The sequence below is a fragment of the Myxine glutinosa genome, chromosome 1 (genome assembly GCF_964187855.1).
Source record: "Myxine glutinosa chromosome 1, kmMyxGlut1.1, whole genome shotgun sequence".
NCBI classification, from domain to species: domain Eukaryota; kingdom Metazoa; phylum Chordata; class Myxini; order Myxiniformes; family Myxinidae; genus Myxine; species Myxine glutinosa.
The window spans coordinates 158627250-158633249 of NC_136261.1; the positions used below are offsets into that span (position 1 = coordinate 158627250).

Sequence of the window (6000 nt, forward strand, 5' to 3'; positions counted from 1 at the left end):
ACAGCGCGAAGGCGAGCTAGGTGTGAGGCAGGAGCACCAGCCCAAAGGGGAGAGCAGTATTCCATTGAGCTGCGGATGAAAGTCTTGTGTAGTGAGGAGCTCAGGTGTGCCAAGGAAGGACTTCGCACGACGGAGGATGCCCAGTCGGCGACTGGCTTTGGAGGCCTCTTGAACAGTCTGATCTCAGGTCCGCTAGTGGGTCCTATGACTTTAGTTGTAACATTGGAGAGCATTACTTCAAACACATGATGACGACATGCAATCCAGACAAGCTCAGCATCCAAAGCTGCTTCAATGAGGGTACATGCTCCGTTTCTCAGCCCTGTGTTGGATGCAGTGGTGTCAAACACTATGCCTTTCACCAACTGTTTGACATTCCACTCCTCAAGAAGTTGTATGCATGCATTTGCTTGTGCTACACCAGTGCCTTGGGGAATTTTTGGTACTCCAAGCAACTTCTCGGTATTCATACCAGTTACAAGTATCGCTACTCGATCAACAGATTCTTTGTGATTACCAGTATAATCAGGGAGCAGTTTCCCATCCCAGTGTAGTAGGAGTGGGCTATTACATGAGAAATTTGCCTTTTCTTCAGTGACCATCATTTCCCTTCCACGAATTCGAGCATGACCAATTCCACTGCGTGACAGAGAAATGTCTTCAATGGTATGACCAAGAGATTGTGCAAAAGCACTGGCCACAAACGTAGCACGCCGATCTGAGAGATTTACTCTGTCCAGAGTTGCCACTATTGCTGGAGTGATCACCTTGATGGGAGCCTTTTTCGCCTGTTTGGCAGAAGATGGACTTTGGAGTTTGAATTCATTGTCCACTGAATCGGAGCTTTCAATCTCAGACTCATCACCAACCACAGCCGATGTTGATGGAACAGATTGCATTGCTGTTAGAGTCTCAGCAGCATGTTTCTTCTTTCTTTTATCTTCATTCTCAAGCCTGATACGCTTTCTGTTCTCCTTCACTGCCAGAGTGTTGTCCACAGATCCCATACGTGACCTTGAGGGATCCTCACGCTGCATGATAAGGAATGCTTTGTCTTCTTCATTCGTCATTTTCTCAAGCACATCATTTGGTGAGATATCGAAGAGGGATTGAAGATCATCTTTGAACATCTGCTCCTTCACTCTATAGTTTTTGAATGTCTTGGTTCTATTTTTCTTTACCAGTTTGTTGGCATCATACAACCTCAAAAGTTGGCGCTCACAGGAATCTACTCTCTGCACTGGAATTCGTGCTTTCTCCCAGTAGCACACACAGCTTGTACACCAAGTTTGGCACTTTCACAAACTGTATGGTGTTCTTGTATGTGATGGTACACCATTTTTTGCAATGTGTGTCCTTTGGTTGGTAGTCCCCCACACATTATTTCCTTTTCAGACTTGCCCAGCAACCAAACTGTGGAGGAGCTGTGAGTTTCTGCCATCTGAAAAAAACAGGATAAATTAAAAATGTTATTTTTTGAGCAACCTCGAAATAAGTTCCAATTGACCTCATATTTGGTTCTTATGATCTTTATAAACACTAGGACGTGCCCGTACGTGGGTGCCCGTTCGGAAAAACATTCCAAACCGCGTGGCAGTAACGACCACAGAACCCCCCCCCCCCTCTATTTACATGAAATGGTTTGGTCCATTCGCAAAGCCAAAGCGAACGACCACAGAACCCCCCCCCTCTATTTACATGAATGGTTTGGTCCATTCGCAAAGCCAAAGCGAACGGCGAACGGCTAAATCGCCATAGCTCGGTAACTACTTCTCCGATTAATATGAAACCTTGAAAAGGCACATCCTCAGGTCCCCAGCAATATACCTGGCAAGTTTCAAGTATATCGGACCCGTGGTTGTCGAGAAACAGCGGTCACAGACAAACACACACACACACACACACACACACACACACACACACACACACACACACACACACAGACACACACACACACACACACACACACAGACACACACACACACAGAGATTACTGGAATTATAGATAGATAGGAGCAAGGGCAGCCTTGTGGAGCATGGATTTTTAATAGTATTAAATATTACATACTAGCAGAAGTACCCGGCATTGCCGGGCAGGGGAGGGGAGGGAAACGGGGGGAGGGGGAAGGGGAGGGGAGGGGAACGGGGGGGAGGGGAGGAGAGGAGGAGGGTGGAGGGGGGGAGAGGGAGGGGAGAGCAGGGGGAGGGGATGGGAGGGGAGGGGAGGGGGAGGAGAGGGGGGAGGTGGGGGAAGGGGGAGGGTAAGGGTGGAAGGGGGGGCAAGGGGGGAAGGGGAGGGGGAAAGGGGGAAGGGGAGGGGGAAAGGGGAGGGGGGTAGGGTGTAGGGGGAAGGGATGGGGTAGGGTGGAGGGGGAAGGGAGGGGAAAGGGGAAGGGGAGGATGGAGGGGGGGAGGGGAGGATGGAGGGGGGGAGGGGAGGGCGGAGGGGGGAGGGGAGGGGAGGGAGAGGGGGGAGGGGGAGGGGAAGGGGGGGAAGGGGAGGATGGAGGGGGGAGGGGAGGGGGGAGGGGGGAGAGGGGAGAGGGAGAGGGGGGAGGGGGAGGGGGGAGAGGGGGGAGGGAGAGGGGGAGGGGGAGATGGGGGAGGGGGAGGGGGAGGGAGAGGGGGGAGGGGGAGGAGGAGGGAGAGGGTTTGAGGTGGAGGGGAGGAAGGGGAGGGCCAGTCAACAATGACGTTGCAGTTCTCATGGTAGGAGAGCAGCACAACAATCGCGACATCGTCCAGCATCTTCGCGACAACAGCACGAAGCGGATTTTGGAGACTCACCGATCCTGTGATGCCCTCCAGTACCGGCGTTGCCGGGCGGGGGAAGGGAGACCCGTACATTCTCAACCTGTACATTCGCCCTCTCGACTCGAGCTCACTCGGACAAAAGCCTCGCACAAATTACCCCGTGAAGGCCCAATGGCCATGTCTATGCCACAAATCAAGTACATGAGCGAGTCTGGCGCACTGAACTGAAAATATATAGAACGCTCATACTCCGTGAAAAGTGTAGCCGCCGTGTCGCCATCTTGGTTAGCACGACTCGACCAACTCGCTTCGCGGATCTCGTTTGTTTTGAACGTGTCCCAGATTTTAAAAGCCAGACAACTGTTAAAATGCCATTTTGAGCGGCAATAAACTGCTCCAATCGGTTACGGAAGGGTTGTGGAAAGACGTTTCACAGCTGTTTCAAAGACGTTTAATTCATATCGCACAAAATCGACACAAAACACGATCACACAAAAGGTGAAAAAACGCAATCGCTTTTCGCTCTGAATTACGTGCAAACGTGCGACGGAAATCACCATCGCCCAGCATCGAGTGCCAACCAAGATGGCGCCCGGTAGCTGCATCTCCACCTATGTGGTGTGAATGGCAATGGTCATTGATTCGATATATTTTCCGTTCAATGGTCTGGCGGCGGGATGGAACATCACGTGATCGCTCTGAGCGAATCAGCACGCTGCTCTGCCACCGGCTCAGATTCCGTGTATAATATTTCTCGCTGAAATGTGCTGAGGTAAATATGAATAAAAAATATGGATCTCGTCAAATATTTTGAGGTAGGCCATGTTCTTCCCAGGCTCAATGGCCATGTCTATGCCAAATATCAAGCACGTGAACCTCTCCGTTTAGGAGTCTATCGGTAACATTACACACACACACACACACACACACACACACACACACACACACACACACACACACACACACACACACACACACACACACACTGTGTTTTATATATACGAGGGCGTGCCCGTACTATATATATATCTAAAATTATATCCCCCCCCTCTATTTACATGAAATGGTTTGGTCCATTCGCAAAGCCAAAGCGAACGGCTTGCGAGTACGGTGACAATCCCCCCCCCCCTCTATTTACATGAAATTGGTCCATTCGCAAAGCCAAAGCGAACGGCTTGCGAGTACGGTGACAATCCCCCCCCTCTATTTACATGAAATGGTTTGGTCCAAAGCGAACGGCTTGCGGAGTTTGGTAAAGAAATCGCCATAGCTCGGTAACTACTTCTCCGATTAATATGAAACCTTGAAAAGGCACATCCTCAGGTCCCCAGCAATATACCTGGCAAGTTTCAAGTATATCGGACCCGTGGTTGTCGAGAAACAGCGGTCACAGACAAACAAACAAACACACAGACACACACACACACAGAGATTACTGGAATTATAGATAGATAGATATATGTGGACCACCCTAGTGCTGGGCCAATTAGAAAATTTGACGATAACCAATTATTTTAAAATAATCATAATGATTATTATTATTATCGGCCAAAACAGATTATAAAGTGGTGGCGTCATAACGCATTGTGCACACAATGAAGTGGATACAGTGCCAGCCAGATTGGTACCTTGCCCGAGATCGATTGAGGTTTTTGAGTGGCTGTGAATTGATAAATTTTAAATCCCTTCTCTTGTCGATTGGTGATTGGAATCGAACGGCGCAGCATAGTCATTTTTAAAAGAATGATGAGCCGGGGGGAAGGTGTCAGCAAGTGACCGTGTCCTCGTTCGCCAAGTTATTAACGAAAAACGAAAATAAAATGAAGCGTTTCATGCTTGTCTGGTCGTGAGAAAAGCAAGTTTTATACAAAATACAGTACAGGAGCCCCCTGGTTATAAAGAGTTTTGTTCTGAACAATTGTTCATGCAGTAAGTAAATCGATCGTCCAACAAAGTTTAATCAGAAAATAATTCCAAATAATGCAGGACTTCGGCATCATGCAGCAATACATTCAAGCCAGCACAACAGAAACCTGAAATGCAGTATGCACTGATAATGAACCTATAGGTTTATGTTTTATATAATGAGGCTGTTAAAGACTGCATATGAAATGTAAACCTTTTACTCACAGAGCCCAGAACAGTCGACTTGCCTATGAAATGTGGAAAAAATTAATTTAACTGACGCTTTGATGAACTCGAGTACACCTGGAACGTATCGACTTCAAGACATACTTTGCCAAGAAGGGCCTCAACAGCATATGAGGAAGGGCTCACGGCCAGGAATGGACTCAGCAGCGTACGAGGAAGGGCGTACAGCCAACAAGGGCCTCAGCAGCGTATAAGGAAGGGCGTAATGCCAGCAAGGGACTCAGCAGCGTACGAGGAAGAGCATACGGCCAGCAAGGGACTCAGCAGCGTATGAGGAGGAGCATACGGCCAGCAAGGGCCTCAGCAGCGTATAAGGAAGGGCGTAATGCCAGCAAGGGACTCAGCAGCGTATGAGGAGGAGCATACGGCCAGCAAGGGCCTCAGCAGCGTATAAGGAAGGGCGTAATGCCAGCAAGGGACTCAGCAGCGTATGAGGAGGAGCATACGGCCAGCAAGGGCCTCAGCAGCGTATGAGGAAGGGCGTAATGCCAGCAAGGGACTCAGCAGCGTATGAGGAAGGGCGTAATGCCAGCAAGGGCCTCAGCAGCGTATGAGGAAGGGCGTAATGCCAGCAAGGGACTCAGCAGCGTATGAGGAAGGGCGTACAGCCAGGAAGGAACTTAGCAGCATATAAAGAAGGGCGTAATGCCAGCAAGGGACTCAGCAGCGTATGAGGAAGGGCGTACAGCCAGGAAGGGACTCAGCAGCGTATGAGGAAGGGCGTACAGCCAGGAAGGAACTTAGCAGCATATAAAGAAGGGCGTAATGCCAGCAAGGGACTCAGCAGCGTATGAGGAAGGGCGTACAGCCAGGAAGGGACTCAGCAGCATATAAGGAAGGGCGTACAGCCAGGAAGGGACTCAGCAGCGTATGAGGAAGGGCGTACGGCCAGGAAGGGACTCAGCAGCATACGAGTGATTGCATTTTCCTTTGTACGAGTGGCTGTTTCTAAAGCAATTTGTTAATTTGTATGAATCCAGTGTGCTGTATAAAGGTTATGTTGTTTTTCTTTGTGAGTTCCAAAGCAAAATAAATTTGACAACACCCGATTTCTGAACCGTTTGCCCAATTACCGAGTCAAATTTTACTACACGT

General features: G+C 49.4%; 1 protein-coding gene across 1 annotated transcript in view; it reads right to left on the bottom strand.

Annotated features, from left to right (window-relative positions):
* The window catches only part of CCNF (cyclin F), a 91248-nt gene that overhangs the window by 66371 nt on the left and 18877 nt on the right, over positions 1–6000 (bottom strand). The gene's annotated exons all lie outside the window — the stretch shown is intronic.